The sequence below is a fragment of the Fundulus heteroclitus genome, unplaced genomic scaffold (genome assembly GCF_011125445.2).
Source record: "Fundulus heteroclitus isolate FHET01 unplaced genomic scaffold, MU-UCD_Fhet_4.1 scaffold_169, whole genome shotgun sequence".
NCBI classification, from domain to species: Eukaryota; Metazoa; Chordata; class Actinopteri; order Cyprinodontiformes; family Fundulidae; genus Fundulus; species Fundulus heteroclitus.
Window position 1 is genome coordinate 300122 of NW_023396581.1, and position 27903 is coordinate 328024.

Consider the following 27903-nt stretch of genomic DNA (forward strand, 5'->3'; position numbering starts at 1 on the left):
ACTGATAGTATGAGAACCGTGGTGGTGACAAGATGAAAACCTTCCTTACACAAATAATCAAAACTATTCTTTGAACTTTCCAAAGGCACTTAAATAAAACACTGTTTACTATGCTTTTACATAAAAAACAAATTTATATTAAAGAAATTAAATTTTGGAAACTTTGGCCATCCACTCTTGATTAAACATTTTAAGTGAAAAACAGAGGTTTTCGGTAAATAAGTAATTCAGGAAAATATAAGGGTAGAACAGGAAATCGGTGGACTAATGGGTAACTCTGTTCAAAATGGATCATTAAGACCACTGGATCCCCGTCGATTTCTACAGCGGGAAGGGAGGAAAACAGAGCGTGGAGTCCGGGACCGACAGGCTCTTGATGGGGAGACAGGCTGGCCGACAGTGTTTGGAAGCGCTGGAGTGTTTTCCTGGCCAAAGCTCCAGCCAGACTCCTCTGTGTCCTTTGAAATGAAAACAAAAACATTCGGAGTGTATTGCTCACAGCTCGAGCACATCTCTTATTTGTTATCACTTATGCTCCAGGCCCGGTTTACATTCGCCTGAGTGTGTCCACTGGCGCACTCGTCCGGAAATCTAGCCGCTACGCCCCCTCCTGATTTAGATTTGCAGTGCAATCAAACTTGCTGAGTTGTTGCTTCGGACAAATAAACTGACCTAAGTGTTGATATAGAGATGTCAGAGAGAAACACAAAAAAAAAGAGTGGGAGAGAGGCACGGACAGAGGGGAGAGAGCGTGAATGATAGCCACTGGTCTAGAGCTCCTTCCTGTGAAAATTTCCGGCACGGCAGTAAACATGGCAGCGTCTGTCTCCTGTGGGAGATCAGGAGAATGTGTGCGAGAGTGCGTCTTCAAGTGGACGTGGATGCTTGCGTGTCAGCGCGTGATGATGTGCTGCTTGTCGGTGCAGTGCTGTGCGTGTGGAGGTCAACAGTTCTGCTCCTCTCTGCAAGGAGAGCTGTACCACAGCCAAATGCCCAGCTGCTCCAAGGTGTCCGTTTCCAGGCGGATCCGCAAAGCAAACATGGACGACACTCATACAGGTCCTGATTTTCTCTGTGAGAACCGCCTGAAAAACACGCAACATCCAAGTTTTGCTCGTGAAGTAATCTCATTTGCTTTGTTTGTTAGTGTGCACACTCTGGACATTAGGGGTTTAACTTCGTTACCGCCTAATTATATCACCTGAAAAAAAAAAAAAAAAACAGGACTGACTCGGTTAGAATTTTGGTCAATTAGACAGCCGGAGAATCTGGGAACAACTTTGAGCTGCAAAGTTGAAGCTGAATTTTATTCCTCTTAAGGAGAGAGGAATAAAATTCTGATTTATTTGTCTGTAACCTAAGTGTGTGTCTGATATGTTTTTAGCCTTTATATTTGCCTGTTGCCTGTGAAACACGCATTAATATATAAAATAGTTTATAAAGTAGGGGGCACAAGAAACAAGCGTAAAAAGAAGAGAAACTTTACAGTCAATTAAGTACAAAAGTTTATTTTCTACAAGCCAAAACCAAAAACTGTGTGAGTGACTGCTTTTCATCCCGACCTACTGCTCCTTCTCTCTGTAACTTTGTTAGGTTCCATAATTTGCTATAAGTGAAATACGTGCTCTTCATACAGAAGCTACAGTGAGAATCATTGTTCCTTTCCTTTTTTTTCTAAAAAGATGACATTTCCGAGAGGATGTGGATAAGATCCCAAGTGATAATGGACCTTAATTAGAAGTTTGCCTTGTTTACAGGACTCTTCTTGCCAACGCTGGACCTCATGATTTCTGTCTTGATATTTAATTAGGCTTGTAAGTCTTGATGATGATTTGTTTAGTGTAAAATGTTGCTTACATGTGAACCAGGCTTGGACAGAAAAATGACTTACAGTGTGCGAGCAATTTAGACTCCACACAGAAGACATCATGGCATCATGATATTTGTATTACGATAGTCTTTACTGTAAAATGCAGTGCTATATTGCGTAGTATATGACATGTTGTTAGGCTTTTCAGAGACTCCAGAAAGAACATCAAAATAGATGCAACATTTTTTCAACTGTTAAAATAGATAAAAAAAACTAATTTGGTAGGACTGCAGCAGCAAAAATAATATAGAAAAACAATAACTGCCCTCAAATAAATACAACAAATTGGATATGGTTGTATTTTTTTTTTTATGCTTGTAAAAAAAAAAAGAAATAATCAAAAGCTCATAGAACATGCAGTGCGTTGAGTGTGTAAGTGAGCAGCGACTTGCATGGCAGAGTGAAAAAGTGCAGGGCTGCACAGTCTCTAATTCAACATGGCTGAGGGCTAATAAACTCGCAGGGCGGCCTGGCTTTTCTCAGTAAAGGTGAGACCTTGTTGCTCCTACATATGTTAATAGCTGAGGCTATTGGAGAAGTGCAGGCAGGCTTACAGAGAGACCTGAAGGGCTACAATTACACCTCCGGGTGTGTTTGACTGCTGCAAAGTGACACACAGCTGGGGGCAGAGAGAGCCTGGTTTTAGGTAATATGAAGTTATGTCCACTATATATATATATATATATATATATATATATATATATATATATATATATAAATATATATATATATATATATATATATAAATATAATATATATATATATATATATATATATATATATATATATATATATATATATATGTGTGTGTGTGGTGTGTGTGTGTTCCCTTCGGTGGCTGCCTTTTTCTTTTAGGATTGTTTTTATGATTTTGTCTTTAGTTTTTAGATGTCTAATTGTTCTGGCACCTCTTTACCTCAAAGAGCTTTTCAGCCACATATCCCCAGTGGCTCTTAGTTGTTCCAAGGACTCTGGTTGTGACCAGGGGACCAGAGTTTTTTCAGCCGCAGGGTCTAGGCTCTGGAACATTCTCCCTCTTTCTGTGAGACCTGATGGATCTTTAAAGGATTCTAAGTCTCCTTTGAAATCTTTTAAACAGGCTTTTAATTCCCGAGAACACGGCCATTAGGCCTGTCTTTTTTTCTTCTTTGCCTTTTATTACTGATTTCATTGGTATACTGGCTCCCTATTTTTTTTTTGCTCATTTTATAATCCTTAATATTTTTGCCTTTTAACTCTTATGTAGTCCTGTCTGTACAGAACTTTGGTTTTTAAAGCGCTTTATAAATGCTTTATAAATAAATAAATAATAATGATTTTTTACACACACACACACACACACACACACACACACACACAAACAAAATGGCTGTTAATCATGTTAACCATTTGCTTTATTTTTTAATGTTGATGCAATAAAATTAATTCATGCAAAAAATGGCCCTTCTGCAAACTTCTGTTTGCTCAGCCAGGCTAGCGATGAAAAAAGACTCCACCTGTCATCTATCTACAAGGGAAACAGTAGTGTCAGAATAGAAACATTGTACAAAAGCCAGAAAGTAACGAAGCAAAGCCTGTTAGAGGAAGGCCCACTAGTCGTTTCTCATCTGCATCATTGGCCTTCTCTTTGAAATGATAACGTGTCAGGTCTCACTTTTTGGACGAGAACTGGTGTCTGCGCTCCTTTGCAGTCTACCGATGCAGAGGCAAGTGCGCAACACATCCAGGCTGGCGCTCAACAAAGAACGATAGAGAAAAAATGAACAAAGCTCGGGCCAGACAGCGCTCGAAACATGACCGCAGCTGCAAGACTCCTTCCATATAAACATCTGCCTTAACTGCACACGCTTTACAGCAAGCTACCACTGTAACTGGGGGACAGTGGAGGATGCTGTTCCAATTATTATTGGTCTTATCAAGGACAGCCCATCTAATGTGTTCATTTCACCACTCTCTAAGTATGTCATAAGAAAAAAAAAAACAATAAATGTCCTTTTTGATGAATTGGTGATATAATTTATGAGTTATATTATCTTTATTATAATTTAATTCAAATTCAATTCAATTTTATTTATATAGCGCCAATTCATGAAACATGTCATCTCGAGGCACTTTACAAAGTCAAGTGCCTTGACTTGCTGACTTGAAATGTGATTAAACCAAAATAGTTTTTTAACACATCTGTGATTAGTTCATTCTTATTAATTGATAAACGCTCTGCTCCTTGCACCACGGTCTTAATCTGTCTGCTTGTCTATAGTGTGATCATATGTGTTTTCTATACTGCAGACAGTATTTTACTTATATTACTGCATTAGGGTGTTATTGTATAACTGAATAAGTAAGTACATCGTGAGCATTGTACAATCCAGAGTCAAATTCCTCATATGTGTACCAATATGTGGCAAATAAATGTGATTCTAATATGTGACATGACCCCAGCTGATAGCTACTGGGTAAGGCCCCTGCAACAACACACTTCTAACCTTTGACCCCTAACCTTTCCCAGACTGACCTCTATTACCTTACAATTACATCCGACAAATGGTTTTTCCCTTGGAGGTGTGCATACCTGTTTAAATGTGGATTTATATTCATGTAATCGTTTCACTCAGCATATATTGAATTATTGAAAGTGTATAAAGTATCACATTTAATTATAGTAAAAAGTGTTTAGACTTTCCTTTTCTTTAGATATTCCCCATCATGCTATCTTTTCACTTAGTTTTCATTGTATCCTTTTTTTATTTATTACACACTGTTTAGCTAAATGTGTATTAAATTCCTTAATTCTTTTTGTGTGGATCCTGGTTACTTTTTTTTAATTCATAATCAGTCACATTTTCCACCTTCCATTCATAGTAATATCTCCAACTTTCTTCTTTATTATTTGTCTCTTCCACATAGTACATGTTTCTCTGTATTTTCTCTAAGAAGTGGAATCACAGCCTATTCTCCATTAGTTTGTGTGTAGAGGTAACTCACCACAAATCTAAATTATATTGCAGACCCCGGTTTGACTGTAGAACAGCTCTGGCTTTTTCCAACATTGAAATTTTACACATTCCATTTTGGTTTATGCTGTATGCAAAGGTTTTAAAAAAACAACTAAAACTCATGTCAACTCATTTAAACTTGCCTTAAAATTGAAAATAAAATAAATGCCTTAAAATCAAGAAAGGGCAACTGTGGCTTGATGGGTTGATGGGTCATCTTGCAATCGGAAGGTTGTGGATTTGATTCCAGCTTCCCCCTGTGACATGTCGATGTCACAGGGGGAATGTCTAGAAGTAGCTAATACAACAGTGCAGATCTCAAGATGACTTCACCTTGTTGAAGAACAATAACACTGGGATGATGAAATGGCTCCTACAGAAACTGCACTTCCTGAAGAACCAGAAACAAGGCTCACTCCTTACCAGCATCTTCACAACTTTCACACAGCTATGTGTCTGAGAGCATTTCCATAAAGCATCTTGGCTCTATGGATGGTGAGGGGTGACTGAAAGGGGGATTGAAGTGTCTTTACTTACTGTCCAGGATCTGTTTGACAGCCACTGCACAGACAGAGATCCCTCTCACCCACCCCATGAACCTCGTGGGCTGCTGTCATCAATCAACAGAACCAACCAGACTGCTACACATTTTTCCATTTTAAGGACTTTAAAAGCTGAACTATTGTAAGGATTATGCACTTTATATTATTGTACTTTTTTTCTTTCATCTGATTTGTGTTTTCCATGATTTATTTAAAGGAGCATAGCGCAAGTGCCAGGGTTTTTGCAGACGTCTGCCCCCTCTGGTGACAAGATGAAATGACACCAGTGTTGTGCACGTGCGTGGGAGGAGAGGAAAAGCATGTGCCGCTGCGACTGCACAGGTCTTTTCTTTAGAGGCGTGGTGTCTTTTGAGATAAGAAAGGTATAAGTATTGATGTTAGCCTGTGTTCTCTCACTAATGCATCGATTGTAGCGGAGAAGCAACGAGTAGCTAGGTGAACGAGAGCCCTCAGCACGTCAAAAAAACGCGCACGCACAGAGGATTCGGCCCGAACCACTCTCCCATGACCTGACTATCCAACCTATGAAGAGGCAACTGTGGTAAATAGAAGATAACTAATTTTACACGTTGGGCAATTGTAAGGGCATGCATGGGACAGAAAATAAATAATATTTGACTTCAAAACTTTGTTGTACGCTATTCAATATACAAGAAATAACAATGAGTTGATGTGAAATTGATCAGCACAGGGGGTTGTTCTGGTCAGGGTGGTTGTATTGGGTTTTGTGTGAATGCTGGGATGCTTGTTGTAGAAGATGACAGCACCCAGGACACTGACCTGCACTGGAAGCCCAGAGGTCGGGAGTTGTGCCTGGCAGGGAGCAGTCAACATCGAACCCAAACGGTTGCAAGTAGTCTTGGATTACTGCACCGTTCTCCCAACACACAATGCCAGGATGAGTGATACATCAGAGAGCAGCATGCATGCACACACTTCCACACAGTCGGATAGCTTCAAGGTAAATCAAGCCACCTTCTGACAAAAGAACCACTGGAAATTACACGACAGCCTCTCAGAGCAGCAGTTCAAGAAAAAATTGTGCTTTGTCTGTTGCTGCAGCTCCTCAACACTGCAGCGCTTAAACAACACTGTCAATGAAACTGAAGAGGTTTTTGAAAAGATCCAGCTGATACTGGGATACTAACCTGCAGCTGGTTATAGCTTTCATTCAAATAAAACGTACAGCACCTTATAGTGAAGTAAGACAAGAAAAGGTTGCTTTCAGGAGTCTGTGGGGATGATTTTCATATGAATGAAACCATCCAGTGGCTCTTTTTGACTTTTATAGAGCCTTATAAAAATCTGAAACTAGCTGGAGTGTGCTGGTGGACTTCCATTGGAAGTGACAGAGGTCTGGCTTGGCCTCAGTGCACGTTATACCTCTACTGTAATGTTTATTATCTCAATATTGGTCAGAGACTGGAGTCCCATTGCTTTGCCAAATAGGCTAACTCTTTTTAAAGCTCAACTAAGGTCTTCTACTGCCATCAAATGTAAAAAATCTTCTTGAGGACCTCAACTTGAGACTCGACAGCTATCCTGCATAAACCACGTTCAAATCTATATAAAGGCCTTCACCCTGTTCTCAACTCTATTTCCACTGAAAGGCTACATTTGGGTGAGAGACTTGATCTACTGTACCTAAAGATGTAATTTCAGCTTTTTTAGGCAGAAAAACATATACAGCTGTAACACAATCCTCTCATAAGGATTAACCTGGCCATGTGGTGCAAGTCGCATGTGTTCTTTATGTTTGCCCAATATTATGAATGAAGTGGGTCATCTATTCTTATTCCAGGCCATTTCATTTCATATGACACCCTCTTATTACAATAAATTGAGTGGTCATGGCCATTTTCCTACGGATGTTGAGCTGGTGTGTAATTTCCCACTGGTTCAATTTAAGATAATGGTATATTATAAGAAGCTGAGAGAAACATAACTGTTTTGCCTCAGCAGTATTCAAACATTCAGCTGGGCATGATATATGAGACAAAAACATTGACAATATCATCATTTTCAAAACTGGTGAACAGAAAATAAACAGCAGGGACGGGGCAGGGGGTGAAGCAGCTCGTACAAATATCAATAAACACTCCTCTTCCGTCTCGGAAGCTTCCTGCTTTATTTGATTAGGCCGAGGATGGAGTGAGGGGTGGGGGTGAAAAACAGAGCAGTCATGCTCTTTTGCTTTTCTTCCTTCTTTCCCTTCCTCTGCAATCTTCAGCCTCTCCTTAATGGGAATGGGAAGTTTGGGAAGTGGAGGGGAGTACAAGGGGAGAAAGAGGGGGTGGGTGGAGTGGGCTGCTGCTAGCCTCAGTCTAACCTCCCCCATCTGGACCGGGGAGGGGGCAACTTGCCAGCCTTCAGGCTACTCCCAACCCTTCCCAGCTGTTGGCTGTTCGGGGACAGAGGATTTTCTTTTTGCCCCAAGTGTGTGTTTTTGGTGGGCTTGAGAAAGCATTTTTTTCATAAACATTTGCCATATCCTCCACCAGCTGCTGACCCCTTTGCTCTTGTCCCTGAGCAGAGCTCTGCAGCAGGCAGAGGGGAATGGTTTTCATTTAGCACACTCTGCTTTGGAGGAGAGACCTGCTAAAGGGTTTTTGGCCCCACTGCTGCTAGCACGCTAGCTATAACGCAGAAGCTAGACAGGTCACTGGCTGGAAGCAAAAGATGTTAGCTGATAGCAGCCACAGTGGCAGCATGGTTGCTATCTTATGAACTTGTAGCTGGAGGATGGAGAAACACGGTCTGCTTGGATCCCAGCTAAAACGGTCATGTCCTTTCAATGTATTGTTCTCCAACTCATGGTGACAGAAGAAAAACCCAACGTCACCTATACAGGCACAATAATAGAGTGAAATGCAGGTGTTGCAAAGAAACAAAGAAAAACTGGAACTTCTACTAGAAGCTCTTAGTGTTAGTAATGAGTGAGCCTTCAGGTGACAGCAACATGTTAGATTAATTACAACAGACAGTTTCTTCCACACAAATCCTTGAATTCAGGTACAGTCTGATCATTGGTGGTAGAAGTCATTTAGATGGTTTTAACTTGGAAAATTAAAATAAACTTGCAAAGGCTAGTATGAACCACAATGCAACTATAAGAGCCAAAGGCAATGGTGCAGATAGGAAGGTGTTAGAACACTTGCTGTTTATTAAACTGCAGACTAGTTAGGTTGCCCATGTTGACAACTATCACTGAAATGGGCAGTGATGATCAAAACCAGATTATATCTTAGGCATGGGAGGCTTTCCGCCATCAGCTTAAAAAAGTTACGGCTTTTAAACAGAGATGCACAATATCAGGGTCTGCAATGCCTCAGATGGAAAGGACGGCTTGGACCGCTGTAAGTCAAGGTAGGAAGGTGCCAGTGCTGCATGTATATCATCCAATGGCATGCTTGTGCTGATGCATTATGTAAGAGCCAGCCGAGCCTCATGAAACATTCAGCAGGTCGAGGAGACCGTAGGTGAGGCCTGCACAGCCTCCAGCCAAAGACACCCCCCTCTCTAAACATGTGTGTGTGTGTGTGTGTGTGTGTGTGTTCATGGTGTGCTTTAACACAGCCACATGGGAGACCCACAAATAAACAAAGACAAAATGAAGGATACTCATGCAGCTGCTTTTCATATGCATTGTTACACACTCTTAGAACCGTACGGAGGACTTTTCTCCATATCCAAATACACACATGAACACACACCCAGAAATTCTGGCTGCTTTAATGCTCTTGGCTCGGACGTCTTAGTTGACCTTTGACCTCAGGCGTCCAGAACACATATAGACTCGCTCCTCCTCTTTGTAGTGGCCTGCTCTGGAATCACATGGTAATACTTCATTATGGCAGCACTGTAATTTGGAGGGAATGAGCACTTCAAACGAACAGCAACCCACACACAAACACACACGGACAGGGTTACTGTAAATCTGTGTAACCTACGGTTCTGCTGGGACCAGAATCCGTTTTTTTTCTACTTTTTTTTCTTTCTTTTGGAGTTCCCAGAACCGTCCAAAATACACTCAGACAGTAATCAGAGGCGCGGGGCAAGGTTATAATTGTTGGGCTGATTACAATGTGGACTGTAATGGTTCAAATTGGGACGCCGACTTGGACACAGTGACATGTTAACTCTGTTCCATGGGATGTCTGAACGCTCTGGGGTCTAAAGTCTCCTGGAAGGCCGATATTTTTATCCTGCAATACAAAATGTTACACCTGGTAAATCTTTGCCGGTTGGGTGGTCTTTGCAATCTAGAAATCATTTGGATATTCTAGTTTAAATGTTTACACCCTGTGGTGTAAATGTCATTTTCTGAACTGTAAATAAGACATTTGCTCACTGCCACTTATAAAATGTAAACAGCTGCTACTTAGACAATTACACTCCAGAATGAGTGTGTATAGTGGTGTAGTTTAGTGTATGTTGTCTGTGTAACGAAAATGGTTTGAAGTAAATGTGGCGGTTCATTATCCAACGAGCCAACATTGGTAATTAAAGTAGATTGCCAGTGTACTTTATGAATATTATAGGTTTAGAAATCTATAGCCGTGGCAAAAGGGGTGTGACGAGTTCCCCTTTTTTGAGAAGCTATATCAGTTTAAAATGTTTCCACCATATCTTTGTCCTGGTACAGAAAGATTGCCTTTTCGGTACAGTCATACTATCAGGGGAAGCAGTGAAAGAATCCAGACGATCAGTTGATTGATCTGATTAGCAGATGGTTTGCTATAAAGGAGATGCAGATGTGTTGGGAGTCATTGTCTTCTGGTGTTAGCAATGGTTATACTTTGCTTTAAACTGCCTCACATGAGAGTAAATTTCTGCTGGGGGCATTGTACCTGAAAGTAAGGCTGCTCAAACATGGTAAAAAGTATATACTATACCCGATTATTTTAGTCAACCTCTCCATCAGGATTATTTTTTAAAACATTCAGTTATTTGTGATAAACATTGCGTTGTATTATCTACCACACTTGAAGAACACACCTTCTTGTTACTTTAACATAAGTGACAAGTATTTATTCCAATGTAGAAGGTTGTAGGAAAAATCAACACAAATACGTTATTAAGTGCAATACATTGCCAGCTGGTGGGCGATTCCACACGCAGTGAAGAAAAGGACTTGAGACCAGAAGGGCAGCGAAGGAACCACTTCTGTCCAAAACAACATCAAGGACAGACTAGAACAGCGTAGCATGAACAGGAACAAGCAGCAGAGGAATGGTGCAAAGTCTCTGATGAATCCCCCATCTGGTTGGCTAAAACATCATGAAAATCATTTGTCCAAAGAAGGGAAGGTGGGTGATACCATGAGTCCAGTGAAGATGAGAAAGGGCTTATTCACAATTTTACCCAGCAACTACCATGAAGAGTCGTTTCAAAAGTTGCTCTGACAACAACTTCTTCCAACAGTCCAAGCAAAATTAGGTAACGGTTCTTGGATTCTATGCGGTGGATTTTACTGCTTATCATCTATCTTCATGATAAATAGATGCATTAGTTGGCTTTTAAAAAGTTGGACATATTTTTATTAATCTTCATTATTTTTAAAGGTGCATAGCCACATTCTTAAACCTTTTTTTATTTTACACGACAGTAGGTCACTCTCATTGCATACAAAGTTTTTATGAAAGATTATCATGTCCTGCTGGCATATTAGTTGTTATTTTGGTGTTTTATGCTTTGGTTTTACTCAATTTCTTAGTAAATAAAGCCTTTTGGGTTTATTTACTATTTTAACGGAAGCACGTACTGCGCTTGCGCAGCACGAGTTAAAACAAGGAAGCGGCTAATGGACTATTAGCATCTCCAGGCGAAATAGTGAAGAAAAGTCCAAGATCCAGTGAAAAAAACACAAAGAAATATATGATTCCAAGAGGGAAAAGACTGGAATGTCGCTGGGAATACAGTATGACTGTTGTCTGTTTTCACTGAAGCGGATGTTAAATCTGCAGATTGCTCAGATGTGACCACAGAGTTAACTGATGTGAGTAAATGTTCAGAAAGAAGGCTCTTAAAGTTGTTGTTAGATTGTTTTATTAAATTAAGAACGCTTGGTCTTCGATGACACCGAGCTGCCGCTTTAATGCAAGGCATTTCAGAGGTTCAGGCTCAGTCTGGCATTATTTAATTTTGATTTATTAATTAAGTAAACCAGCATCATGATAATTCTGCGATACTGTCTCTAGATGGTGCCACATCTGTTTACATCTGCTAATTGCGTCCGGCACTGGGGCTATATTTATCCACAAATAGGACCATCGAAACATTACCAGGATGGAGGCTTGGTGTATATAACCTTATTTTATCATGATCAAACAGTTTTTGGTATTTTTTTTTAAGCATATAATGTGGCTATATATCTTTAAGGCCACATAAGATAGCATTTGTATAACTCTTGAATAGTGTAATACAGTCCTTTTACGAGCCGTTTCTACACAACTGTGACTTCTCTGTTCACTCTAAACAGGTGGATATGCTGTCTGTTGGAAGGATTGCCCACTCACTGTAGATGCAGAAATCCTTGTAGACAACTCAGATAAAGACCATTCAAACAGCAGGACCAAATCATTCACTTTTAATGCTACTGTAAAGGTTAAGTGACAAGTTAAGTTTTCAATATGTTCTAAAGGAACCAAAGTAGTCACAGAAATGCAGCTGATTAAAAACAATTATTTTCATAAAAGATAGTCGATAAACACTAAATGTATTGAAAAGTGGTTGTAAAACAGAAACTGTTTCATATGCATATTAGCCTTCATAAGAAGCATTAAACCATGAAGCTGCTTCTGAAAGAGAATAGAATCCAACTTCTCTAAAGGACACCATCCTCATTTTCTGTTATGATAAACTATATGGTCAATCTAGACCAGTGGTTCCCAAACTTTTTTAGCCGCGCACCATCTTCTGTGTCTTAACCGGGTAGACGGTCCCCCGATCTTAAAAAATAAAATAAATTTTTTTTTTATTAAAAATTAAAAAACATAACCATCATAACAAAGGTTACGGAACTAAAATTAGAACATAATTTGAATTAAACTGAAATTAAGTTACACACAACATCCCCAACAGGATCCTGAGGATTTTCAGGTGCATCGGTGGCTCAGCCTGGAGCCAGAGAAAGAGATGCTCTGATTGGTCAAACCTCCACAACCTGAAACGTCTCTGAAGCAGAAACCATCCAGGTGGATTCACAGACTAAACTCTGATAATCTACCTGTGTGTCTTCTCACTTCATTTATGTCATGTACCAGCTTCTAAATCTGAGTCTGACTCACAATTTACGCCGCAAAATGATGTCTCACCTGCCTGGCAGTTTCCCTGATTTCAGCCAATTGAGCATATTTGTGAGAATGATTGAAGTATAGGCCACAAGCTAGGTGCTAAAGTAAAATGTGTAGAAGGATAACTTCCTCGGGAATGCTTTGGTGGCACAGTGGTTTGTGCGCATCACCCATGTACGGAGGCCTTAGTGCTTGACACAGCCGACCCGGGTTCGACTCCGACTTATGCTCCTTTGCCCCATGTCTCTCCCCTCTCTCATACCCCCTTTCCTGTCAGCCCACTGTACGGAAAATGAGCCACTAGTGCCGTTAGAACCTCAACAAAAAAAACTCTCTATATTTCATCTTAAAATGAAGCACAGAAAAAAGACTTCTAAATACACATTTTCATGTGAATACATTTTTATTTATTTATTAAATTTACAGTTTTTGATTTTAAGTTTTACAAAGGAAATGTTTATTTACACATCTTTATGGTGTGGGCAAAAAACACTGTCAGACCGCCATTACATTTTTCATCTCGCGCACCCCCTAGTAGCAGCTCGTGCATCCCAATCCCTGATGTAGAACAATCAAACTGCTCTGAAGCAAACAAATGTTGGTAAATGGCTTGTACTTGTATAGCGCTTCATCAAATCTTCTCATTGCTAAATCAGGTTCTGCACAGACGTTGAGAAACATCTGCAAATTATTTATCTGGGATATTAGAGCAGCGATTATGAATAACAAAAGATATGTAAAAACATGAACAATACTAAGGCAAATTTGAAAGCCAAAGAAAACGTTTGAATTCAAGGGCAGAAAAAAGTCTGGAATTACAAATGTAGCTTTTTGGGCATCTGAGTCTATTGGTGTAAAGGTACTGCATCAGCCTTATTCATCTACATAGAGCACACGCACACGCACACACATACACTCACTTTTCATACTTTGCATCTTTTAAGCAGTTAAACCTTCAGTGGCAGTCTGAACCCCTTGCCTCCCCAAAAAAGTGAGGACCAAAAAAGGTCCTCACTTTGGTGGTAAAATATGAAACAATTCTTTAAAAATATCTTAATATATTAGCTACAAGTACAAGTACAAGTACACACAAACACACCATCATTATCATCATTGTCATGCCCCAGTGGGCTAAAAGTGAGAAAGTGTTAAAATCACGACAGTAAAACTAAATCCCAAGATTCATACATGTATAACTTTGATGGGTACATATGAGCAACTCTCAAGATCATACAAAAAAAACAACAAAAAAAACAGCCAAAGAATATTTACATGAACATTTTCGTTTTACAAACACACACACACACACACACACACACACACACACACACACACACACACACACACACACACACACACACACACACACACACTATGGCAACTTTAACCAGCTGAACCAGATATTACATAAGGATACAGTAAGCAGTAGCTAAGGAGCTTGGCTCAGCAAAGAACAGGAACATGGACATAGCACCACTTCACTATCCATCAAACCTTATGCTATCCTGTGCAGTCAGGATGGACCTGGGATACTGTGAGCTTTTGTTTCATTTTATTTTAAACATAAATTACAAATGAAACTCCAAACCTTTAGGACATGATATACTACGTGTTCCCAAGACTTCCATGCTTGTAGACAAACCTTGTTCTTTTTTTAACACTTATGTAAAGCAAACACATCACACTTTTTGTCATATTTATTTTCTATCATAATTCTAAAACCTGTTAGTTGTGCATGGAAATTTGGCTACTGAGAACTGAACAGAAAACTAAAACAATAAGGTTCATGGTTTCAAGTCAAATTGGTTCTAGTAACAGCACCGTAGGACACCAAGGGTAAGAGTCAGGCACATTTGTTACCAAAAACATGCTGCAGCTGGTATGATTCTTAAAAAGAACAGCTCTGTTTGTGGTTGCTACCAGAGATGCACCAATCATATATTTTCTGGTTAAAAAAATGTGTTAAAAAATAGCACAGTTATAAAACCCTCCAGGTTACAGAACAGTATATTCATAAATACCACTGCGAAAAAGAAAAACCCTGCTTCTTTAAATAACAGAGCTGCTGATGGAGCCCTTGTCAAAGAAGATGGGCCATCTTTTGGGAATTTGGGACAAATGAAGACTTTTTCTATTCAATTCTATTCTAACTTTTTTGAAACAAAGAAAATGTAAAAGTGCACCATTTTACAAGTTATCCAACAAAGTAGCTAATTTCAACATAAAAACCATTAGGAGAAAAAGGCTCAAATTAGGTAAAAAAAATAATTAAGTAGGTCCTCTGGACGGGTTCTTTGAAACGTTTAGTGTCTTCTCCAACAGACTTCTTAAGTCTGATGAGTTGCAGGTAAAATTATAAGCCGTGGAGAAGAGTGAAACTATGTGCTCTTCTGACGTCTCATAACTCTTTATGTGCGTTACCTGATGATGAAATGGTGGACATAGTCTGTGCAAGATTAAAATCAGACACCACTCTTTTCACAGAGCAACTGTCCCAACTCCTGAAGCTGTGCATGCAGTCATTGTTGTACAGCAACGTTGTGTATGTTGTTAAGTGCCGTGAGGACTGGGACCAGGTATATATTAGGGAAACAAATCAGCCACTGGCCAAAAGGATGGCCCAGCACAGAAGAGCAACATCATCAGGCCAAGATTCTGTGGTTTACACTGATCTGCAGGCCAGTGGTCACTCTTTCAGGGATGAAGATGTTCTCATCCTGGATAGAGAGGAACGTTGGTTTGATAGAGGAGTAAGGGAAGCTATTGTTGTGAAGAGACACCACCCCTCAACAGGGGTGGAGGCCTCTGGGCCCAATTGTCCTCCTTTTACAACGCTGGTATTGTGAGCCTGACTCATGCCCCTGGGAACAATTAGTGACCATCAGAGCACTAATGTTGGGCTGGTAGCCTGATGGTCCTCTTTTGCATGTGGGCACCAGTTTTGATTGTCACAGTGAAACGTTGTGTTTATAAGACTGAATTTATCTACAACTCTACAGACTGAAGATGTCTCTTGGTGAAGAGACGGAACGTTTCAACAAAGAAGAACCCGTTCAAAGAACCCACTCAATTGTTTTTCTACCCAGATTATTGAGATGCATCAGGATGCTCTAATTCATTTAATAATTGAATGTAACCATAAAAAACCCAAAGAGAACTGCTACTTGATTGATTATTCTGATTTATATTATGATCAGACCTGTTAAACAGGATTTCACCAACATTTCGAAACAAAGACAATAGGATTACAGAGTTGGTATTGAAATGTTCTTCAGCATAATAATAATATTAGCATGACTGGTGAGGTTGGCATTACTGACTGTAAACATTATCTTTTGTGTTTATTTTTAGAAGAACCTTCCATTAATTGTGAGAATTCCAAATGATTTTAATCCAGAAAGATCCATGATAGATATAAATATAATCCTAAAAAAGGACAACAGACATCATCTTTGCTGTAATACATTCAGCTTCCTGTTACTTGCTGAAGTCACACCTCCTGTTATAAAGTAGAAGTCTGAAGAAATAGCAGAAACAACTGGACATTTTTTCCTTTTTAGAAGCTTCTTACATCTTTGTAATTCATTTTAAACCTCCCACATACTGAAAAAAGCTAACCCAGAGACGTCCTCTCCCAGAGACAAAATCCGCACTACAGAGTGTTGTCTAAGCAGCAACATGCTGCTCAGAAGTGTTGCATTCAGTATAAAAAAATCTGATTGCTAGTTTCTGCCTGGCTGATCACAGATAAGGGCCAGACAAGCATAGCATCGGTCAGTGCAGAGTTCCAGCTGCATCTCTAGTTAGCACTACCTTATTTCTTTAGTATTTTCACTTAAACAGAACATGCAACAAGATAAAGAACTTTAAAGAAGCCTGAGAGTACATGTCCTGCTAAAACTGATGAACCCGGGCCTCTGCTTAGCTACTTGCAGATGGCTAAAGAACTTTCTGACAGATCAACCACAATGTGTCAGAACCGGCTCCCATTTGTCCTCCATCACCCGTCTCAGTATTGGTGTTCCACAGGGCTGCGTGCTGAGCCCCCTCCTTTACTTATTACACACTCATGACTGTACTCCAGCATTCCCAGGAAATCACATTATAAAGTTTGCCAATAACACCATTACAGTGGGACTCATTTCTCAAGAACACGAGTCTACCTACAGAAACGGGGTGTGCTGTCTGAATAGGTCGTGTTCAGTGAACAATCTCTTACTGAACATCACGAAAACCAAAGCTGTTATCATAACGTTCAGGAAACACACCCTTCGATATCAATGAACAGTGTGTGGAGAGAGTGGAGTCATTTTAACTCCTGGGAATTTACCTCAGTAACAATCTCACCTGGTCTATAAACACATCAGCACCTGCACTTCCTGGGGATCTTCAGACAGAACAACCTGTGTAATAAGCTGCTGGTGTCCTTTTATGGAGAGTATTTTAACGTACTGCATCACCATTTGGTAGGTTGGATGTTCTGCAGCTGACAAAAAAAGCTCTCCAGAAAAACACAAAAACTGCTCTTCTCTCCCCTCCATCACAGACATCCCTAACAGTTGTCCTCTCTCTAGAGCCAATGACATCTTAAAGGACTGTTCCCACCCCGCTCACCTTCTGTTTGAATTGTTACCCTCTGGCAGACGTTTCAGATCTATCAAATCAAAAAAACGACACAATTGAATAACAGCTTGTTTCTCATTACAGTAACGCTCACTAACATGTCCCTATCAAACCCATGCACATATGATGTAATGCACCTGAACCCATTTTACCTGCTTCTACTTGACTTCACTTGTTTTCTTTCACTTTACTGATTTCATTGCATATAACCTGTGCATGTTATACAATGGAACAATTAGACTTCTCCATTTGGCTTTTATTTACCTCTCTGATCACATTTTATTTGGGCACAGATCAGTTGGTGCATGCCTGGTACAAGTTTAATATTCATTTTGGTATGTAGTATTGTGTGTGATGTATTTTCCTTCTTTTCCTTTTACTAATTGGACCTCATACTCCATTGTTCTGTTTCACTGTACATTGCAAATAAAGTTATGCTTTCATCCATTCATTATATGATTTCTTTGTTTTTCCAAGTGAGCTTATGTATTACTTTGAGGACCACAGGGAAATACATTAGGAAAATCATGCTGCCTCTTCATTCGAACACAAGTGCATTGCCTCCTTCCTGTGCCCATTTAATCGGCCTGAGCCTGAGCTGTAATCAGAATACATGCTTTATTCTCTGCCTGCAGGGCAAATGTTTGTTCATAACTGTAGAAAAACTGCACTGCAATACAGGAAACAGCTGAGCACAGCGCTTTCTGCTGAAGGCTGACAGAGTTTCTTAGGAAGAGGCCATTTGGGTTTAAAGAACTTGAAACCTTCCTCTTGTTAAAGCAGAAATGAAATTAGTAACCTGTAAATGATTTGCTTATTGCGAGTGGGAAGTAAAAGAACGTTGTTTTCATTCTTGTATTATTTTTCCACCTCCATAAGGAAAAGGCTAGCGCTTTAGAAAATGTACTATCTTTAGGGCCATACCTGCAGGAAAAAGGCAGACAGACAAACAGAGAGACAGACAAGTCGTAAGCTGGTCATGTTCTTCTCCTCCTCCAACTCCTCCTCCACCCGCCTGGCCTCTTCTCACAAACACATCAATGATAAAACAATGAGCGGGCAGTGAGGGAGGATGAAAGGATGGATTCATGGAAATGTGAAGGTCATGACACATGCTTGGAAGGGGAAAAACTTAGGTATAAAAACTAACTGAAATGGTTTTGGTAGAGCAGCGAGCTTCTTTTAGGAATAACCTGCAGGAGACAAACAGGAGATAAAAACAAAAAAAATGTTGGGTTTAAGTCTCTATTGGCAGCACAGAGGTGTGTTTACTTTAGCAGACCATACTGACTGTGTTCCCCACACGCATAGTTATGATTGAAGAAGATGAATGAGTAAGGGGCCATGCGCCGCCTGGCTTCATAAACTGCTAGAGCAAGTCTGAGCAGATGAAGGTAGAAAAATGGCCTGGCACGTTCAGAACCAACTGGAGCCAAATGGTCAGAATAAAAATCAATACACCTCTCTTTAAATTAAACTTTTTTTGATTCAGGACAGGTTAAAGTAACTATCTGGAGTCTATAAAGACCTCAGAGCAGGTAAATGCCAACTTAGATGAAGATCAACATCTGAAATATTAAATTGTGTCAATATTTTAAAAGATCCTGAGCCAAAATACACTTCATGTACTTTTCATCAGCACATTAGTTTCATTTCATAATTTCTTGCATATTTTCCCAAAAGCTTTGCTGCCTATGAAGCTGGGAGGGGTAAAACGGCACTTTCCAAATATTGTAAATTGTGAGCCAATCCCTCTATGGTCACAGATAATCTTCATCACTGGAAAATTAGGTCAAACTGCACAGTGCTCAAAGAAACGGCAAAAACACAGAGCTGGATCCCAGATTCGCCAGGCCTCTGACAGTATGTCAGATTCTTTATTTCATACCAATAAAAGCTGAAAAGGATATCTACAAGTAACAACAGATGGAGGAGAGGCGACATCATATTCCTCAATGTTTCAAACTGCAGGAGACAACTCAAATCACTCTGGCCCTTTCTGTGGGATGTGAAAAAAGCAGGTGTTGTGATGGTAGGATGAAAGGATTCAGCGGTTCATCTCCATGCTGACCACCAGCTCATACCTGTTTCTCATTCTTAACAATCTTACTTACACAGTCACTTTCCAATAACGACCTTAACAGAGAGCACTTGCATCTCAGCCTGGTTTGAGATTATGCAGCAAGGTGAGCAAAGATCATTCCAACTGTGAATGACTTCTGGCAGAAGTGTAGGCGGCTGGAAGGCAGCAGTGCTGACTGGGAAAATCCAGCCCGCTCATTTAGTCTGATGGAACTGTAAAGCAGCTAACACACGCAGGGGCAATTGCGCCTGTACATGTGTGTCACTATGTGAGCTTCATTAGTGTACATCTTGGCTTTGTGTGTGAGTGTAATGGGTACCGTGTGCTTGCTGAGGTCTTGTTTGCCCATCTTAAGTCAATTAAAAGGAAATAAGGCTGCTATGACCGGACCGTGAACCAGCTCCCTCAGCTGAGAGCATGTCTGCACAAACAAACACACGCACACACACACACACACAACCACACACACACACATGGCCGCTAACACATGGAGCCTGATAATGCTCCACAACTGGCAATCGACCCTGTGCCCTGCTGTGTGAGAAACAATGGCTCTGAGGCTCTCGGAGCAAGTGTGTGTGTGTGTGTGTGTGTGTGTGTGTGTGTGTGTGTGTGTGTGTGTGTGTTAAGTATGGCATGTCTGACAAAAAGGATCAGAAGGAAACAGTTGAAAACAACATCAGACGAAAAAGCGAGACACACATGCAGGCGCTCTGTTCGTCTCAGAGGAGAGCCAACAAACACATTTTTGATCTAGGGAAGCTAAAAGCCACACATGCACACAAAAAACACAATCCACCTTGTTGCAGGATATAAGCAGTCATTCAGCTTGGAAAAGACAACAGGGACAAATACTGCTATGAAGAAAGTTCCCATCGATATTCCGCAAATTTGATCTCCTTTCATCCAATAAATCAATGCTTTACGAGTAGTCGTTCATCCACTGTTTGGTAAAGCAGTCAAGTTAAAAGAGAGGGCGACTGTGGCTTGATGGGTTGAGTAGTCGTCTTGCAATCGGAAGGTTGATGGTTCGATTCCAGATTCACCTTATCACATGTCAATGTGCCCTTGGGCAAGGTACTTAACCCCGAGTTTTGAGTCAGTCAGTGTGACTAGAAGAAGTGCTATATAAGTTCAATCCATTTACCATTAAAATGATTCTTTGATTTGTCCGCGCATATATATGGGGGCCTTTAATCAGTGTGGAACTAATTTGGCAGTAAGCTTGGCATTGTTGTTCAATCTCTTAAAGTAGAATAGGAGGCAGATCCTTTAGCTATCAGGCTCCTCTCCTGTGGAACCAACTCTCAGTTTTAGTCCGTGAGGCAGACACCTTGTCTACTTTTAAGACTAGGCTTAAAACTTTCCTTTTTTGAGAAAGTTTCTGGTTAGAGTGGCTTAGATTACCCTGAGCAATGTCTGTAGTTATGTTGCTATAGGCTTAGGCTGCTGGAGGACATCAGCTGAGCCTCTGCTGAGTTCTCCTACCGTTCTCCTATTCACATTGTTTGGTGTCATTTCAGCTTTTAACTTTTTGTTCTCTGTCATTTTTCTCTTAATAGAAGGTACACCTGGTCTGGCATTCTGTTAGCTGTGACATCATGCAGGGGAGACAGGTCATCTGCTATTACCATATAACATAGAAAGTATTCCTGGATCATTGTGTGATTCTGTGCTTTTTTGTGTCTCTGCTCTGTCTTCACTAACCCCCAGTCAGTTGAGGCAGATGAGCGTTCATACTGAGCCTGGTTCTGGTTCTGCTGGAGGTTCTCCTCCCTGTTTTTTTTTTCCTCTCCTCCCTGTTAAAGGGGAGTTTTCTTCTCCACTGTCACTTCATGCATGCTCAGTATGAGGAATTGCTGAAAAGCCATCGACAATGCAGACATCCACTGTGGCTCTACGCTCTTTCATGATGAGTGAATGCTGCTTGTCGAGACTGGATGTAACCTGCTGAGTTTCCTTAGATAGAAGACTTTTTGACCAATCTGTCTGATCTGATTGAATTTTACTTTGTAAAGTGCCTTGACATGATGTGTTGTGTATTGGCACTATATATATAAATAAAATTTAATTGAACTGAATTGAATTGAATTTGTGGTCATGGTCCCACTTCCTGGCTGATTTGTTGAGATGTTGCTTCAAACAATATCTCATGATCCCATCAATTCTGTCAAGTGCACAAGTTCGCCCTCCAGAAAAACACCCAGACAATACGATGGTAACACCCCCCTGTTTCACAGTTGGGAAGGTACTCTTAAGCTCTGAAGCTTCCCCTTATCCCTCCAAATCTAACAATGCTCGCTTAGACCAAACTCATCCATTTTAGCTTTAACAGATCACAGAACATGTCTCCATAAATAAAGGACTTTGTCCACGAGTACATTTCTAAACTTCAATCTGATTTTTTATGTTACTTTGAGTGGTGGCCTCCTCTTTGCTTAGTAGATTTTCAGCCTATATTGGTGTGTGGCAATCATTTTACTATGGATGATAAAACTCTTACCATCTTCTGCCAGCATCTCCACAAGGTCTTTTGCTTCTGTTTCTTGTTTGATGCAGGCTGGCCATTCCCATGTTCAATATGGTTTTAATTGTTAGAACAGATGAATGTGACACCTGCAGGCAGCTGGAAGTTGCATCCAAGGATGAAAAATAATTATGGAGGTCTACAATTCCCGTCCTGATATTTGGCCTGATTACTGTAGATGTTCCCATGAGGTCACACAAGGAGACCACTTGTTTGAGATTAGCGGTGTGGCTCATTTTATTTTGTAATATCTGTAGCTCTCTCATGGTCAGGACTAGTACTTTCTGTTTGTAAAGGTCTTCATTTATAAAATGTTCTTGACAGTCTAAGGCCTAGACACACATAGCTGGGTATCTGGATAAACGGATACATTTTTATGCGGTTATGCATTTCATCCACTCATAAACGTGGTTTTACGTCCCTAAAAACGAATGATTCTGAAAACTCTGGCCACAGTGGAGATTTCTAAAAACTTTGAGCCTGCTTGTGTTCATGACAAGACGGAGTTTTAGGGTCCAGGGCATCACAGTGCTGATGTCACCAATGTGCGACCATTGTTATACACTTGGCCATACAGTGGAGTAAAAAATAAATGCTGTCATAGAGGTGCTGATTTCTACGTTGATTTTGTGATTGACTATTGACAATATGTGTCTAATCAATGTTAAACTGGACAGATTCCCTAACCTTTATTTCCACCTCTACAAGGCACGGCATTTCCTGTCTTTGCCTGGTTATTGAGACTTCAAAGTAAAAGCACACATGGCATGTTATAAACATTACAGCTTGTTCAGGTGTTTTTATTTGTATTTACTATCCCTGCTGCTCCAATATGTTGAGGTGCAAAGGAGAAAAGGCGATTGAATGTCAGCTGTTTCAAACAGGCAAAATGCTGTTTAAAACAAGGGTCAATGGTGAATTTACACGGGTTTGTGTGGAAGAAAACCTTTCTAAAAATGATCCTGTGTGTACAGTATTATTTTTAAAAACAATGTGGGGGAGATATTTGTTTTTCTAAATACCCACCTACGTGAGTACAAGATCTAAGATGTGATATTTTCCTGACTTTGATGTACATAGCTCTCATTTTGAGTGCTTTAACTCCCTTTCAAAATATCTTTGTAAGTATTCAGATCCTAAGTTTCTTCTCTACTTTTATAATACACTCATCCAATGGAAGACTTAATGTGAAGCATGTTCAGCCATATTTTAAAGCATTTTAATACCTGTTTCAATCCACGGCCACTCATTTGTTTTCCTTATAACATGCTTTAAGTTCTCTCCATGTTGAAATGTAAGACTTTATTCCAACCTGAGACTGTGAACACACAGGAGCAAGTTTCTGTCAAGATGGCTCCTTTTTGTACATCAATCCTTCTTCCTGGTGCAGAGAAATCTGACAGTAGATTTAATATCAGTAAGGTCATCATACCAAACATGTTTAAACTTTATTTCTCTATGACTAAATCATTTGACATCTTGAACAGTTGAAAGATTGCTTCGTACCAGAGAGTTAAAAATGGTTTCACTTTGGACCTCCGTCTATAAAGCCAATAATTTGGGGCACATCCATGGTTGTGGTTTTTAAAAATGTCCCATCTTTACAAAGTATTTAAAAGAGTTTAAACCTCCACCTCCTGATTTAAATATAACAGTGTAGATCACCATGTCCTACTAAGTTTCCCACCCTAGTCAGAACAATAAAGCAACTGAGGATCAATCTTGGATGTGTCAACTTATGGTTGGTTCCTTATCTACCTTAGCAAGGACCTTATTTCTACCTGATGTTTTAGAAATTGTGCGTATTGACAGAGAGTAACTGAAATTTCACCAGTTACAGCAGACACTGTTTCCTTGCTTTATTCTCAATGTCATTTGTCAGTAAGTCATTTGACTTTACTTGTTTTTGTGGAATACACGAGCCTTGTCTCTTTGACCTGGGATGTTTACTATTGTGTGCCTGCTGGTAGAAAACATTTTATTCACTACCCTACTTTGACTTTCATTTTGTATTTTAATTGTTTTTGTAAAGCTGTGTGTAATTCTACTCTTGCCATCCGGCAGTAGCCGTGTTGGACGCACTTCAGGGTTCAATTATAACAAACAATAAATTAAAAAAGAAAATTAAACGTGGTTAAAACTAAATTTGCTTCTGCATTTCTATGTCTTGGTTTTAATTACATAGCGAGGTTAGGATAGAAAACAAACGTCACACACACTCATTGACACACAAAAAGGACCAATTTTCCCCCACCCATATGGCTGAATTAAATCTAACTTGCAACAGTTGCAGACCGACAATATGGAAATGATTTGATTTGAGAAGAGCCTGAATCTCTAGAACTGCACTAGAATGCACACTGTTGGTATCATGCTCTTGGAACGGTCAAGTATTTCGAGGAATTTAGAAGTCATGTTGACCTGATGCTGGAGCTGGTGGGTAGGTGAGGGCATCTACACATGTTCTAACATCCCACACCAGGGTACATCATCACTCCTTTCTTAGCGCTGCTGATGCTGCACAATCAAACACACACCTATGATTGGGCTGGATTGCACCATTCTCTTAACTTGTTGCTTTACAAATGTTCTCAGTGACTGCGGTTTCATTGTTTGAACAGCTTCTAAATTTGGATTCTTTGATTTCAGTATTTTTCCTGATATCTTAAGCCTATAAGACCTCATTCCAATGCTCTCCCTCTTTACCACAACACCAAAAGGAAAATTGTTCAATGCCATTGCCTAAGAGTATATCAGGTATGACCACCTACTGCTGCAAATCTGCAGACAAGTTGTTGACAGAGTTGTACATCACAACAAGGTTCCTTTACACAGCCAGAAAGTGCACGGACTTCTATGTCTTCTATTTACCCTGGTATGACATGCATTGAAAGGAATTGAATTCAACAGATGACAGGAAGTTGTCCAGGGTGAACCTCTTGCCTTCTGAGTGCTGTCCTGTACTCCCTCTTAATCCTGAACTTAATTGATCGATTATCATTCAATTTAATCTTAATATTCTGATTTTAGGGGGAAAATGAGAAAACATTTTCTCAAACACTAACTCTTAATCTGTGCTTCTGAAACCTTAAAGAATAAACATTAAAATGGTATAATTATTAAGATTTCCTCTGTACTGTTAAGTTATCAGCAGATAAGGCATGACTGAAAATAACTGTCTCCAATAGAGAGATCTCTACCAGCCATCATAACGAATAAAAAAAGGAAACAAGTTGCACATAGAACTGCCAACCATGTATTTTTTAAATAGTTGTGTTGTTTACCATGAGCTGTCTGATTTTTAAAATGTATGCTTGAAATGTGCTCATTTCAAGTAATCTCCAAAAACAAAACAAGAATTTTCGTTAATTGTTGTAATATAAATCTTCCTGCCTGTGTGATCAAAGACAGAACATGAGAGACGATTTCCCAACTATTTACAAGATGAACTCAAAATTCCTCCCACACTTTGCAAAAAGATGCAACTGAGCTCCAGGCAGGGAGGAAGCAGAGAAAGGAGAAAAAAAAAGAATACTCAGGACTTCACTTGATGAGTTGCATATGCAATGTTGGCACGTCACTATCCGTGCAGCCATGTGCACGAGCTCCTGTCTGTTCGGTTTGGTATACTGCACGCCACGGCACCCCAGGACATGGCCATATGCCATTGGCCTGGCCCGCTGATCAACACCACTGCTGCCGTGCATGACGGCTTGCAGCACCCACATACGCGCATATATTCACACACAAAAGTTCTGACAGATGGGTGAAAAGGTGGACCACGTCATGTGTGAAGCGAAAAGAGAGCAAGGGGGTGCGAGCAATTCTGGTGAAACAGATTGCAAAGAAGATAGCACAAAAGGTGCACAAGGCCCTGTTCACAAATACAGGCAATATTACCCAAAACAAAGCAGGAGCAGAAGCTGGGGACCTCTTCAGCCCACCGGTTCAACCAGTAAAAGTGCATGGACCTCTGATTATGGCCTCCATTTAACCTGGTATCACATGCATAAAAGGAAGTGAATTCAACACATGACAGCAAGCCCATTATGGCATTCAATAGGTATGTTTTAAAGCTGACACTCAGACTTTCATATATAAGTTAAAAACAGGAAGAGTGTTTGTGATTCATTCATTCTTTTTGAATCAAATATCATTCGAGTTTCTATCCAAGGGTACAAGGTAGAACTCAACAAAAGGCAACTTCATCGTGCTAATGGACTTAGAGCCTCTGCATTCAGAGATATATTGAGAACATATGTCAGCTCAGCTGCATGCAAAAACATAGAAAAGCACAATCTTTTTCAAATCCTCTTTGTCAATACAGAGATTATTTACGAGAGATTATTGGTCAGCAGTTGTGCTGGTCAGTTTCTGAACCAAAGTGAACAAAAATGAAAGAATGAGTTGATTTAGATTATGATTTAAAGAGGTTAAAAATATTGTTGATATGTAAAAATACCAACAACGATCAGCCAACTAATAATGACGTATCTGTTTGCTTTAGTAAGAACTAAATGAATCCACAGCTATTAATTTTTTATAAGGCTCACAATATTATCTATGCTCTTCTTTAACACATTGACTGCTATATTTTATTCTTAAATTATTCCTCACCCACAATGCTTTTTTGTAAGAGCGTGGTAGTAAACATTTAATTTTCGTTTCTGACACAAAGACTTTTTTAAAGCAATTTATGGTACAAACAGTGGTAAAGATCACCTGACCCATCACAGCTCATGTCAAATAGAAACAGGGACTAACAATAAAGGTACTCACAGTAAAAACGTAATTAAATAAATTAAACCTGAATAAATGTTTTTAAATTATCACTCTGATACTTATGGAGAATTTATACAGTTTAATTGCAATAATCTTTTTGTATTACTATTAAAATTGTAATAACTCTAATAACAATCAAATAAGGTGTTTGTGAGTTGATCTGTCCAGCTTTCGACTTAAGGAAAAAGCTTGAAACAAGTACGTTTTCAATAGTCTCCATTAGTATTCTCTTTTATTTTGGCATGCATGTAATTTCATAAGAATATAGGCCTGGAATATATTGCATCTGCATGATTCTGTATTTCAGGAATCTGTTTGCCTTTTAAAGTGCCTAGATTTGACAATTAGTCTGAATCGGTTCTTTAACAAATAAATCTAAATAAATTGAATTAAAATGCACAATTGTTACTTTCCCTACCTTAGCATGTGCCACAATGTATGCTCTATAATGTCTGACATGAATAAGCTTTTCGTAAGTGAGTTAAATGTTATTTCTATAGCACCTGTCACAGACATTGTATCGCAAAGTGCTTCACAGGAGCAAAAACTATTTGAAAAGCACAAAAACTCAAAACATGCTTAAGCAAGTAACCTTCTAAACAAAAATGTCTTTAGATGTATCTTAAAAGAAACTGTGGGTTCTGTGCAGCGTAGAGACAGCGGGAGAGTGTTCATAGGTCTCAGAGCCGCTACCTGAAAGCACAATCTTAGAATGTTCCGAAGAACCACTAACATTATTTAAGTTGGTGATCTATAAGTCCTAGGCGAAGAAACAGGTTTCTAAAGATCCTGATAGTGGATTGCTCTGTACCTTCATATGATTTAATACCTTTGAACAATTAATGGTGAACAGAGAATGAAGAGGCAAGTGGTATCTGTGTACAGAAGTGGAAGATGAGTGTGAGAGGGTTAAGAGTGAAAGTGGTGTTGAGAGTGATGGAAATAATCCTCTGCCTATGTAACAGAGATAAAGACAAACTGAGGTTTTAGCTCCACACAGGAGATTGACCTCATTATGGCAACAAGCTCACAAACTACTATATGTCGCTAACACACACACACACACACACACACACACACACACACACACACACACACACACACACACACACACACACACACACACACACACACACACACACACACAGAGCTAAAATGTAGATA